Source organism: Cervus elaphus, chromosome 6 (assembly GCF_910594005.1).
Source record: "Cervus elaphus chromosome 6, mCerEla1.1, whole genome shotgun sequence".
Lineage (NCBI taxonomy): Eukaryota > Metazoa > Chordata > Mammalia > Artiodactyla > Cervidae > Cervus > Cervus elaphus.
In genome coordinates this window covers 19,865,791-19,880,042 of record NC_057820.1, presented here as the reverse complement: position 1 = coordinate 19,880,042, position 14,252 = coordinate 19,865,791, and the positions used below count along the sequence as shown (strand labels likewise).

Below are 14,252 nucleotides of genomic sequence, written 5' to 3'. Positions count from 1 at the left end.
ACTCCAGTATTCTTGCCTGGGAAATCCCGTGGACAGAGGAGATGGGTGGCTACAGTCCATGGGATCGCAAAGAGTCAGACACGACTGAGCGACTAACATTTTCACTTGTCTTAATATATAAATAACCTCCAAGAGAAGGAAATCCCCACAGGAGTGAGAACTAAAGTCCCACAGAGAACTTTTGTCCTCCCTCTGGTTTCAGTCTACGGCCTTGTCCTCAAAAATGTTTGAATCTAGTAGAATTAGACTGTCACTTCTGAATACCCAAAAGAGACTCCCAAAACCTAGACTCTGTGTCACCGCACAGTTTAGCATCAAATAACTCTATACTGTTTTACCACTAGGTATTTTATGTGTGCTGTTCTCAACTCCCATGGAAGTCGTAAACGAGGTGACCAAATAGCCCACCTCACTCACCAAGCAGCTAGTACATGCTCAATAAGTACTGTTGATATGATTGACTCTGATTTTAAATTAACACCCAAACTATTGTATAAACATTATGAATTACATTCTGAAATGCATTTCATCAGATATTCACACGGTTCTCTCCCTTATTTCGTTCAGGCAGATGCTCACACAACAGCCCTTCTAAGAGTCCCTCTTTGACTATAAAATCAGAACTTCCTAACACTTTCCATCTCTGTATCCTGCTCTCTTTCTCTTCTTAGTACACGGTACTTGATGCATTACTGACTATATTCCCCACTAGAATGTAAGCCCCATGGTCTTTCTTGTTCACTGCCTTATCTCAGTGCCTAGAAAAGACCTGGTTCAGAGTAAGACTCAATAAGCAAGTATGGAATAAATCAATATGTGAATGAATTAAAAATTCATGAAACACATGAAAAAGTATATAGAAAAACAAGTAGCTGGCCTAGAGAAGGTTTACACTACCATAAAGGAAACCTCTTCTAAGATTTTTTATTTAGAATTTATACATGAAAGTCAAATAAATCTGACTTCACTGACTGACCACTGCAAAAAGTTCAAATGATGCAAATGTGTCAAGTAAACCACCCACCCACTCTAAAAACAGACATCCTAAAGCATCTGAGGCATAGCTGCAAATTTTCTCTACATACATAAAGCATAATAAATGATTGTTGGTGGTGGTGGTGGTGGTGATGGTTAGTTACTAAGTCACGTCCAACTCTTTGTGACCCCATGGACTGGAGACCACCAGGCTCCTCTGTCCCTGGGATTTCCCAGGCAAGAATACTGGAGTGGGTTGCCATTTCCTTCTTCAGGGGATCTTCCCAACCCAAGGATCAAACCCGTGTCCCCAGCTTGGCAGGCAGATTCTTTACGGCTGAGCCACCAGGGAAGCCCAATAAGTAAATACTAATGATTAAAAGGCTGTTAACATTCCATCCTCTTCAACGCGGAAGGACAGGAAGACAAGCCAATTTAGACTGGAGGTGAAGACTGTGAAATTGGGAATGAGGGCCCATTGGGCTGTTTTGGGTTTGTAATGAATTCTTCAAGCTCTCTATTAAGGTGAGGATGTGTAGAGAAGGACAGGGGAGGAACACACAATAAAGAAGCCAGAAAACAAGTCTGAGTGAACTCAGACCTACTCCCAGAGACTAGAGCATCATCCCACTGCGGCTCTAGGGTGAGTTATGTGGGCTCCCTTTGGCTGCAGGGTTCCCTTGCTCTCCATTCTGGGCTTGAACCTTATGGAGAATCTGTCTCTTCCTCTATGTCCTTGCCTCTACCAATAGCAGGTATCTATTCATCGTCTTGTCCTCACAGTCTTTAGGATTCTGTGTGTGTGTGTTTCCAGATTCTCTCTCTATATATATACACATGGCTGCTCTGAGGTCATGAACCTATCCTTGACCCAGGAGGAATGCCAGGAAAGTGGAAGCATATTAGCATCACAGAACTTGATGACCAGGGGGCTGAGCCATCTCCGCAGAGGTGAGCAGTACCATGAACACGAGCAATTGCGACACTCAAGCGACCTGGATCCCGGCCCGGTCAGTTATTAGCTCTAACCCAAGCGAGTTACTCAATATCTTTAAGCCTCAGTTTTCCTGGCTATAAAATGTGGAGAAAGATAGGCAATAAGAGAACTTATCTCATGAAGCTGTTCTGTATATAAAATTTTTTTAAAAGTTGAAAGTGATTAGCCCCATACCTGGCATTGGGTAAGTAACTCCCACATGCTGGCCAAATGTCAGCCTATTGGCCAACAAGACCATTTTATCCACCGTGGCTTTCTGTGCACTCATTATGATTTCTAAAATAGTGCATCACCATTTTAAAATGTTTGTGTTTGTTATAATTACCAAGTTTCTTGGTACCCTCTTAAATATTGCGCCTGCCTCAGTCAGTTCATTCTGGATCTGGACCAGATCGTAACAGTGATGCTGTGTTTCTGGATCCACTGGTTCAGGCAATAACCTTCCAGAATCCCATCATCTGCATTTTAATATTCAGATTTCCCTTGCTACTCCCTCCTTTTGTGGACTATCCTGTTTCTCTTTATTGCTTTATCCCTATCTTGGCTATTTTGTGATCAAGTTATTGAGGTCTAAGAATATTTCTGTTTGCCAAATTTGTGTCTGGAATAACGTCTGGACTTGGAGTAATGTCATTACATAGGAAGCTAACATATTCATATTTTAGAGTTCTGTCCTTAGTTTCATTTTCAAGGAAAATTATTTTAAGCTTAAATAGAATGCAGAACTGTTGTTTTGTACATCAAGTGTCTGATAGGAAATGGAAGTGAAACAGAATTGTCTTTAACCAAAAAAGTCTTAAATATCAATAAGTTAGAAGAAAATAAGTTTAAACCAAAGAATGTTTTAAGTAACTCTTCACTGAAGCCTAACATGTTGCTAAGAAAACTTGAACCCTAATAATGAATTTGCTAAACAGAATGTGTTTGCAAGACAATCCAGGATTGATCTCAGCTAAAATATCTATAGAAGGATTTAGAACTCCTCAAGAAAGAAGTAGCATAATATCTCCTAGAAGAGAGGTCAAAAACCTCAAATGCCTCTCGAGTCCAGGAAAGCTGTGAAAGGCATCAGTTGGAGGGTGTTAGGAAGACGGAGGTGGCGTGGGGTGAGGCACATGGTGAAACTGAAGATGCCTTGCCTTGTTCAAAGGGGGCAGCAGACCCTTAGCTATGGTAGATTATTGTCATTTGGGTCTCGGCATTGCTAGATACTTCCATTTTTCAGGACAAGCACAAATCCACATATTGGTATGAAAATACATTTGACAATACTGGCACAGAATTTGATAAAAATCACTCAAATGGGCAAAACAAAACACGACTGAGTTGTGAATTCCCAATCTCTGCAGAGAGAATCATCTTGGTTATAAGAAGAGGGAGATGATTTATTTAGAAGACCGAAGGAGAGTCACAGAGGCAGAAAACAGGGAATAGATGGCGGGGAGGGATAAACTGGGAGACTGACAATGACACATATACACTACTACATATAAAATAAATAACGAGTAAGGACCTACTATAGCACAGGAAACTCTACTCAATACTCTGTAATGGCCTACATGAGAAAAGAATCTAAAACAGAGTGGGTACCCATGAATATGTAAGTTAATTGATTCACTGTGCTATACACCTGACACTAATACAACATTGTCAATCAACCATACTCCAATTAAAAACAAAGAAAAGGGAGAAAAAAGAATTCTCATTCTTCTTGAGAATTTTCATTCTTTCCTTCTGAAATCCTACCTAGAGCTTTTCTGAAGCATGGAAGATTTTATTTTATGCAAATTAAAACACCTTCTTCATTTCAGTGAGGCTAAATGAAAAGGCCACTTGGAGAGGAACCTGTGGACATAGAAATCAAAGCTTTGACTTCAGAACAACCTGATACAAGGGTATTTGACCAACTTTTCTGAGTTGAAGTGTCACGAATTTTTCAGAGCTAATATTTCCTTCAGTGAAAAGAAGCAGCTGCATTGCATTTGGGTTGCTTTACAGATCCTCATGTCCTGTTCCAGAAAAACCTCCCCTAGTCTCTCTTTTTTTTTTTTTTTTAATTTTTATTTTTTGTTAAACCAAAAACATTTTGTATTGGGGTACAGCCAATTAACAATGTTGTGATAGTTTCAGGTGAACATGGAAGGGACTCAGTCATACATATACAGGTATCCACTCTCCCCCAAAACCCCCTTCCCATCCAGGCTGGCACAAATGGAATCTAAAAAGAAATGATACAAATGAACTTATTTACAAAACAGAAAGAGACTCACAGACTTAGAAAAGGAACTCATGGTTGCCAGGGGGAAGGGATAGTTAGGGACTTTGGGAAGGTCATATACACACTGCTACATTTAAAATGGATAACCAACAAAGACCTATTGTATAACACATGGAACTCTCTCTCTTATTAGATTTAAGTTCATTGGTTCTCCTTGTAGAATGACTGCCATTCCAAAACACTGGGTGCATCTCACAGGCCAGAAAAGCCCATTAGAGGGCCAGCTTGAAGAGACCTACCAGAACTCAGAGAAACACGGGGCAGTTGGGCCATGACCATATTTAATATTTAACAAGGAGAGCTACGCTTGGAGGCATTATTATTTTTCCTTTGCTCCAGAAATATACGGCTGATGGGCTTTGAGCAATCCTGCTCAGGCCTCACCTCCCAAAGGATTTATAAGAATACATCTGCTCTTTGATGAAAGGGACTCTTAAAAGCACAGGCCTACACCCTCCTCGAAGCTGACTCTTTTGAGTTTGGGATACTAGGCCGTAACCAAAGCAGATCTGAGCATGCATTATGTCTCGGGAATGTCTCAGGATACTGGAGAGTTAGAGGAAAGAAGATAAGACTGAAGCAGACCCTTGACCCGGGCTGTAGGGGCATGAGACACGAGGACCACAGGTTTGATAAGACAGGCTACTCTCCACCACGGGGAGTGGAAAGAAAAGGATTAAGTGAAAAGTGAAATGACTCCAGTACCCACTTCACAAACACCATCACCTTAAAAATCCATGCTAGTCTCCCAAAGCCTCAGCCCAAAGCTCGTATTTGCCAAATACTATTCAATATAATACAAGTTCAAGAGGAGAAAAGGCATTTGACAGTCAGTCCCCGGGAGCGCATGGCAACAGAATTTGACCTACATTGCTGAAATGCCCAGTGTGTCCTTCTGGGTCTCTTATGACTAAAATTCAGAAACAAGATGACTGTAAAACTTAGTGTCAGTGCATCTGATACATAGCCTTTGATCCTTTGAATAGTATTTGCCTCAAAAACTTCCCTCTTTCCAGGAAAATAAAATAGTGTTTTTAAACAACTGAAATATAAAAATGCTAATATGGTGTGGTTTGTTTATCTGGGGGAAAAAAATTGCAGGCTCACCTAAAAGCTCTATTGTTGTGAGTCTGTGGGGATGACCTCCATCTCTTTTAAATTCATCTTGCTGGTTTTGTCATTTTTTTTTTATTCTGGCTGCATCTTTCAGAAAGCCACCGGGCATCTTGCATGACCACAGAAAGTTAACATGGATGAAGGATAATATGGACTCCACTTCAGGGAGCCTGATTTCCCTTCCATATCCTGTCAGGACCTTCAAGGGGAATTGTCACTACCAGAAAGCAGTGACTTTTAATTTCCCTTAAGCTAGATTCAGCGTTCAGATGCTCACAGCGATGTAAAGGGCCTAAATGACTCTTTCTGACGCCAGTAAGAATTGCATGGGCAGACAGAATTTAACTCTTGGGTGCTATAAACTCAGCTTATGGCCTCTTCTTCCTAACTTGCTCAAATCTAGCTGCTACAACTAAAAACTTCCCTGTACTATTGCAGCATAAGATTTCTCTCTTTCCTTATGTTCCTCCAGGTGGGGCACAGATCATTCCTGGGGATGGCAGAGCCTCAGTACAGGAAAGACCCAGCCAAGAAGAGGAAACATGCCTGGGAAAATAAACAAGCTGGAGCAGACACTGGAGGACAATTGCACAAAGGTTGACAGTCATTTGTGAGAAGAAAATTATAAAGAAAAATTGATGCAGCAATTGTATTCCTTGGTATTTATCCAAAGGAGACGAAAGCTTCTGTCCACCCAAAAATGTGCACATGGATGTTTACAGCAGCTTTATTCCCAATTGCCAAAACTTGGAAGCAATCAAGCTTTATCCATTCAGTAGGTAAATGGATAAACAAACTGCGGTTCATCCAGACAATGAAATATTGTTCAGTGCGAAAAGGAAATAAGCTATCACACCATGAAAAGACAGAAGAACATTAAATTACTAAGTGAAAGAAGCCAGTGTGAAAAGGTTCTATTATTCCAACTATATTTTATTCTGGAAAAGGTAAAACAACGGAGATGAAAAAGACCAGTGGCTGCCAGAGGCTGGGGATGGAGACATGAACAGGTAAAGCATAGGGGGCTTTGGGGGCAGTGAAACTATTCTATGTGAAACTACAATGGTGCATACGTGTCAGTTATTTGTCCAAACCCAGAGAATGAACATCACCAATGTATGTATATGAAAGGCGCTCAGACGTGTCCGACTCTTTGCAACCCCATGAACTGTAGCCCGCCAGGCTCCTCTGTCCGTGAAATTCTCCAGGCAAGAATACTGGGGAGGGTAGCCATTCCTTTCTCCAGGAGATCTTCCCAACCCAGGGATCAAACCCAGGTCTCCTGCATTGCAGGCAGATTCTTTACCATCTGAGTCATCAAGGACACCCCCATGGATTGCTCAGGTATAAATGGGGCCGGGGGTGTTTTTCAACATGCATAGCAACATTTAGGAAGCTCTCAGATACTTGGTGCCAGAGAGAGGGTGATAGAAAAAAAGGCACAAATATTAAGAAAATCCGTTTGTGCTTGGAGGAAAGCTTACGGTTCTATGGAAAAGGAAATTACACTCATTAAGAAGGAGGCTGAGGACTTCCCTGGGTGGTTCAGTGGCTAAGTGCTCCCAATGGTGTGTGCTCCCAATGTAGGGTGCCTGGGTTCAATCCCTGGTCAGGGAACTAAATTCCACATGCCAGAACTAAAGATCAAAGATCCCCAGCGCTGCAACTAAGACCTGGTGCAGCCAAATTAACTAATTAATTAATTTTAAAAAGAAGGGGGTTGGTAGGGGATGGTGTGGAAGGAAGAGATAGTCATGAGCTGAAGAGACAAGCCCCACCCGGCCTCTGTGCTCCCAAATGGAATACTGACTCCCTACCAACTATAAACATCTGTGACCTAGGTCATCTAACCACTTAATGTTTCCTTCTGAATCAATCTTACATGCAAACGATGTAATTGTAGGAACAAGGATAAGATCTTTCTACCAACTAAAAATTGTCCCCTGTTTGCTAGTGCCAGAAATTCCACCCCTTCGACTCGATTTCATTAGCTCTGTCATCTATTAAAATGCAAATACCCTTAGGAGAGATTACACTTTAAGCCATATAATTCAAATGTAACTTACTGTGAATTTATTTTTAAGATCTGAAAAGATGGCTTTGATAAAAGCAAGGATATAGTAAACTCAAGATCACTGAATGTCATAGAAATGTTTGGCCAGGAGACTTAGAATATTTAAAACACACTGTTAACAGTAGGCTCTGGCAATCCAATTTTCTTTTTGATTAAAATCGAAGGAAAACAGTGCTACCACTGAATGTTCGCAAAGCAACCAGAACACTTACATGTTATTTTTACCATTAATATTGTTATTAATCTTGAAAATATACTGGGGGAGCAGAAAGTCTTGTGGGAAGGAGACAAAAGAGTCTTCTATTTATTCCAGCATAGCTCCTGAGGTTCTACATTGGGGTGACAGGATATTCATCTCCCTGTCTATTCCCTCTATATATTTATTTTCCTCTAAAATAAATTCCCTTGAGCTGAGGGGGTCAACAAGAGGTTTGGATATTCCCATGTCCTACAAAATATATCTCAATATAAACTAAACTCCTTAGTTTTCACCAGAATTTCTAGAAAGAGCAACAAGATGTAGTATGACCTTGAATATAAGGCTTCAACCTTGGGGTTCTCTCATGAGCATCCTGAATGAAACAACTACCATGCCAGTCTCCAAGGCCAGCTTTTCCTTCAAGTTCTGGCCAAAGAACACAGATAAAGCTCTGCCCTTAGTTCTCTTAGGGATACCAAGATACTTGGCACTTTGAAGCAAAAAGAAAATAAAACATAGAGGGGAAATAAAGGATAAAAGCAGCCTGATTTGTACAGGAGAGGATCCTGATCCCACCAGTCAGGTACTTCCAGGGCTCTAAAGCCCTGCCTTTTGACACTGTCCATGGGGTTCTCCAGGCAAGAATACTGCAGCGGGTTGCCAGATCAAACCAGTCCATCCTAAAGGAAATCAACCCTGAATATTCACTGGAAGGACTGATGTCGCAGCTGAAGCTCCAATACTTAGGCCACCTAACTCGAAGAGCTGATTCATTGCCCAAAAAACCCCTGATGCTGGGTAAGATTGAAGGCAGGAGGAGAAGGAGAAGACAGGATGAGATGGTTGGATAGCAACACGGACTCAATGGACATGAGTTTGAGCAAGCCCCAGGAGATCGTGTGCTGTAGTCCATGGGGTCTCAAAGAGTCAGACAAGACTGAGCAACTAAACAACACAACAAGGCCCTGCCAGTCCCAGGCTCTCTTTTCCACTCTACAGAACGCTCGAGAGCAAAAAGGCCCTTAGAGTATCACGGTATGCACCTCGGAGCCCTAAACTCTCACACCCCTGCACACAATATCTTATGACCCACCACCAGGAATCCCAGAACTCCCCCAGCTGCTGCCTCCCAGCACCACCCACTCATTCCCTGAGTCTGGTCTGAGACTTGCCTCTCCCCTGGTTAATGAGTGACCCCATCCTTCAGGACAGGCTTTCCCCTCACACGTCTACCCCCATACAATCTCCCTTAGATACCAGTTAACTCCATAGTAGGTCCAATAGAGATTTTCCCCACATGATGGCATTAAGTACTTAGTCACTCAGTCGTGTCTGACTCTTTTCAACCCCATGGTTGAAACTGCATCCTGCCAGGCTCCTCTGTCCATGGGATTCTCTAGGCAAGAATACTGGAGTGGGTAGACATTCCCTTCTCAGGGGATCTTTCCAACCCAGGGATTGAACCTGGGTCTCGCACATTGCAGGCAGATTCTTTACCATCTGGGCCATCAGGGAAGCCCAATGGCTTTAAATCTATGTTAAAAAAAAAAAAAATACATACACACATGCACACCCGGAGGAGTGAGGGAAAATGAGCTGTTGAGTTTTTGCACCACAACCCCCAATGGACTGGAAGAAACAATCTTCAGGTCAAGGTCCATCCATCTGTTTCTACCACCCCCATGCCTAGAACAGCGTCTGCTGCAATTAAGCACCCAATAAATAATTGTTGCTTTAAAGAATGAATGAATGTATTCAGTGATTTCCCCCATTACTTAAAATTCAAAGTGAAAGACCAACTCGGCACTCTGACGCAGCCCCTGATAAACTCTGATTTTAAGGACATCATCAATAAAGCCTCCATTGATCAAGCTCCAGGTTGATCTGCTGCTCACTTGTCAATGTAAACACCCAACTATGCTAAGCCAGAGAGATAAACAACCCATTTGAAATGGGATCAACCAAGGCAAAGGCAATACTTTCCAAAACTACATACAAATTCACTGAGGTCAAATGAATAGTCCTCTAGACTCGAAGCAAGAAAAATGCCACACATAGTAAGAGCTAGTATTGTTAGTAATCGACTATGTGCCAGGAAATAGGACAGGACATCATTTCCATCATTTATTTAACTTTACGTGTTAGAAATTGTCCTCCTCACTCTACAGATTTTAAAAGTAAGCTTTAGAGAAGTGTTTTGACCATGTTTAGAATAAGTGTTGACTCACTTATTCAAGAGGTTAAAAAGCATGCACTTTGGAGCCAGGCTGTCTAGGTTTAAATTCCTAGATGGGTGTCTCAGTCCATTCAAGCTGCTATAACAAAATGCCATAGACTGGGTGGCTTCTAAACAGCAGAATTTTTTTTCTCACAGTTCTGGAGGCTGGAAGCCTGAGATCAGGATACCAGCGTGCTCAGGTGAGGATTGCAGACTTCCCACTGTGTCTTTACATGGTGAAAGGGTCTCTTTTAAAAAAGCATTAATTCCACTCATCAGAGCCCTACCCTCGTGACTTGAGCATCTCCCACAGGCCCCACCTCCTAATAACAACCCCTTTGGAAGCTAGGATTTGAATTTGGAGTGAGGATGCAAAGGTTCAGACTATAGCACTGGGTAAACACAGCGTACTGAGCGACTTCACTCTCACTTTCCACTTTCCTGCATTGGAGAAGGAAATGGCAACCCACTCCAGTGCTCTTGCCTGGAGAATCCCAGGGACGGGGGAGCCTGGTGGGCTGCCGTCTATGAGGCCGCACAGAGTCGGACACAACTGAAGTGACTTAGCAGCAGCAGCAGCAAACACACTTGTGTCTCAGTTTCCTCATCTACAAAACGGAACTGGTAAGTGTACCAGTCTCTCATGGCCAAACGCATCTTTCTGTAACCAGTTTATGATGCCAAGCTGGGACTCTGCAGAACAAATCCCTGCTTACTCAGCTGGTTTCTTTTTAGCAGTCTTCCCTTGTGGCTCAGTTGGTAAAGAATTTGCCTGCAATGCGGGAGACCTGGGTTCAATCCCTGGGTTGGGAAAATCCCCTGGAGAAAGAAAAGGCTACAAACTCCAGTATTCTGGCCTGGAGAGTTCCATGGACTGTGTAGTCCACGGGGTCGCAAAGCGTCGGACACTACTGAGCAACTTTCACTTTCACTTCTTTTTAGCTATATCGGTAGGGGGCGCTAGCGAGGGGTCAGAGATGCAGGAGCAAGAAGGAACTCACTCACTCAGCGGTCCCACCCTTTTCTCCTTCCTGCGGAGCCACTGAATCTGGTTTGTAGGGTTTTTGTAGAATCAGCCTCAGAGCCTGCTGCCAGCACCCTCTCCTCAGAGGCCTGAATTTCAGCTCTGTGGGGACCTTCCTCTAAGGACGTGAGAAGTCTAAGTAACCCCCACTCTCTCCTTTGTGCCCTCAGCCCTGGGGGTGGTAGCTGCTTCCTAGAACTGCTACTCCCCACCCTATACCTTCGAGCAGGGGTCCCCGAGCCCTGGACCAGGGACTGGTACTGTGGTCTGTTAGGAACCAGGCTGCACAGCAGGAGGTGAGCGGTGGGCAAGTGAGTGAAGCTCATCTGTATTTACACCTGCTCTCCATCACTCACATTACCACCTGAGCAGTGATGGCATTAGATTCTCATTGGATCGTGAGCCCTGCTGTGAAGTGTGCATGAGCGGGATCTGGTCACCTCGGGTGCCACTGTCTCCCATCACCCCCAGATGGGACCATCGAGTCGCAGGAAAACAAGCTCAGGGCTCCCACTGATTGTGCATTATGGCGAGTTGTACAATTATTTCCTTATATATCACAATGTAATAATAATATGCACATAACATACACAATGAACGTAATACCCTTGAGTCATCCCAAAACCATCCCCCTCGCCTCAACCCACAGAAAAACTGTCTTCCATGAAACCAGTCCCTGATGTCAAAAAGGTTGGGGGACCACTGCCTTAGAGTTCTCTTTTCATTCTTTCCATTACCTAGTTGACAACTTTATAACAGATTAACAGTTCTTCACATCAAATTCTCTCTGTTCAAATTATTGGTGTGATTTACTCTCCTGACCAACCCTGAGGGACACAAGAACACCTACCTAGCGTATTAAATGAATTGGTCCTTGTAAAGTGCTCACAACTATCTGGAATACAGGACTGGCCATATCGAGGTCAGCTATCACTTTCTGGAAAGTGTTGAACCTGGGTTAGAGCCCAGGTCTGCCCATCTTCTTTCCAGTCAACATGATGTTTCTCTACTAAATAAAGCTACAGTCTGCTCAGGCACTGGCTTAGTGCTTTCCTAGAAGTCACCTCTTTTAATATGCTTAAACACCTGTTAGGTGTTTCTTTCCTCCAACAACTGACACCAAGAAAGGTCCTCTGAGCTAAGATATCCATTATCCTGAGAGGTCTGGCAAGTTATCCAAACAGTGCAAATGTCTACACTAGAAGAATAATTTTTTAGCACAAACTTCTCCAAATCCTAATACACCTATTTACGCCATTGCCCTATGTGTCACCAGCAGTGAGCATAATTTAAACACAGTGTGTGTGCATTCAAGGATTAAAACTTTGGAATTTCAAATTTTCCATTGTTTTGTACACTGAAAATATCAATGATATATGGTATAATTTAAAAAATCATGGTGCACCTATTTTCACATATATTATCTCATTTTATTGTTAAAATATACTACATTACGAGATACAATCATCTTCATACAAATATGTCCAAGGTCACACAAGTATTAAAGTGACAGACTCAGGAATTGAACCCAATTCCCTCTGACTCTGAGCTCATGATTCAGCCAACTCAACACAGGTCATAGGTGAGGGTCATTCTCCACAGCAGATGCTGAGAGAACGAACTTTAGTAGAAATATGGACTGAGACAGGGACAAATTCCTTCACTGTGAAGGGCTAAGAAAAATATAAGAGCTGAACCTGGGAGTGTACTTCTGACCTTGCTTTCAGACTTGTTTGTAAGCCATGGAAAATTCTGAGGTTCTGTCACTGGGTATCTAGATTACTTCTCATTCCATTTCATTTCAAGGATCTCTCTCCAATTTCAGTTTTGCTATTATGGAGGCAAAGTAAATGAAAATCAAAAACACTTTGTTTCTGGGTATACCCCTGCCTTCCAAAAACAAGTCACTCTTAAAAATATATAAGCACTCACCAAAATAATTATTTTTGAAAGGAACAACACAGAGGGAGACAAAACGTACCTTTTGCTTGGTGCTTGCTTTCAGGCCAACTCGGGAGTGACTTGTGGACTAAAAGAAAAAAGAGAAAGAAATTTATAAAGAACACAATATAATGGTAGAGCTGATTCTGAAGTCACTTCTTCTGGAAGGTATACATTTTCCATTAAAATCCTTTCCCCTGACCTTCCTTCACAGCCTCTAGAAATCTAAGAATAGAAGCCAAGCATAGACTCCAGTGTTGAGTTTTGCATATTGAATGGAAGACTGTTTAAGTCCTGGAGCTGAGATGGCAAAGATGCACTCACACTTTGTCAATGCCTGCCTCATATGTACCGACTCAGCATCTCTCCTAGAGAACGCAGGCAGAAACTGAAAACTGCAACATATGAGGAAATACTTCCACTGTAATAAGGTAAAGCAAAAGGAGGGGAAATGAATAAAAGAAGAGGAAAGGAAAAATGAAGGAGAAAAGAGAAAAAAAGGCTCTATAAATATTAGAAAAAAAGAAAACAGAGGCAGAAGGAAGAGAAGGGGACATTTATGGCAAGATTTTCAAGTGCATTTCAATAGGACAGATTTTAATCTCTGCTAATTTTAAATGAATTCTAAATTGATAGAAACAAAGCTCGCTCTTAAAAAAATTAGTTCTTATAGAGGGCTTTTTTTTATTTTCCAGCCTGTTCATGACTATCTAATCTTATTTGCAATTAGAAAGGTAAAACAACCATTGATCAAGAATATCTTGGCAGAGAATTTTTCAGGCTTACTATGTTTAGCATTCAGATTATGAATACACTGGGCTTCTCAGGTGGCCTAAGTGGTAAAGAACCCATCTACCAATGCAGGAGACATGAGAGACTTGGGTTACATCCCTGGGTCAGGAAGATCCCCTAGAGAAGGAAATGGCAACCCACTCCAGTATTCTTCCTAGAGAATCCCACGGACAGAGGAGCCTGGTGGGCTACAGTCTATGGGGTTGTAAACAGTCAGACACAACTGCGTGCACGCACACACACAGCCTCACCAGAAAAATCATAAACTCTTGGTAAGCTATCAAGCTCACAGTAACAGATACAAGTTTTCCAAAATTCTAATTTTCACTTGAAAGCTTTGAATTTTATTATGAGCAACAAATACTGTCAGTTGCTTTTCTTGAAGTGACAGGCTCACTTGACTTATTTTTGTGAACATGTCTGCCAGCTACGTGAGTCTGAATAAGCATAGTTCACCTATCACTTATCCTTTGAAGTTAAAATGGTGTTTTATGAAAACAGAGGCGAGTTTGGCTCACAATTCAATCACAGAAGTGCTTTTCTTCCAAACAGTCACTGAATGTTTATATGCAGTAGAAATGCTTTATGCACGCATCCCATTATGTCACATAAAATACTAAGAAGATGATACTAAAATT

The 14,252-nt window shown here is 42.1% G+C and overlaps 1 protein-coding gene across 1 annotated transcript in view; it reads right to left on the bottom strand.

The window, feature by feature from the left end:
* RASGEF1B (RasGEF domain family member 1B) overlaps positions 1–12,905 on the bottom strand; it is a 483,692-nt gene extending 470,787 nt beyond the window's left edge. Inside the window, exon 1 of the mRNA XM_043906372.1 lies at positions 12,863–12,905. The gene's annotated coding sequence lies outside the window, so the exon portion shown is untranslated. The remainder of the gene's footprint in view (positions 1–12,862) is intronic.
* Positions 12,906–14,252: the final 1,347 nt, after the last annotated feature.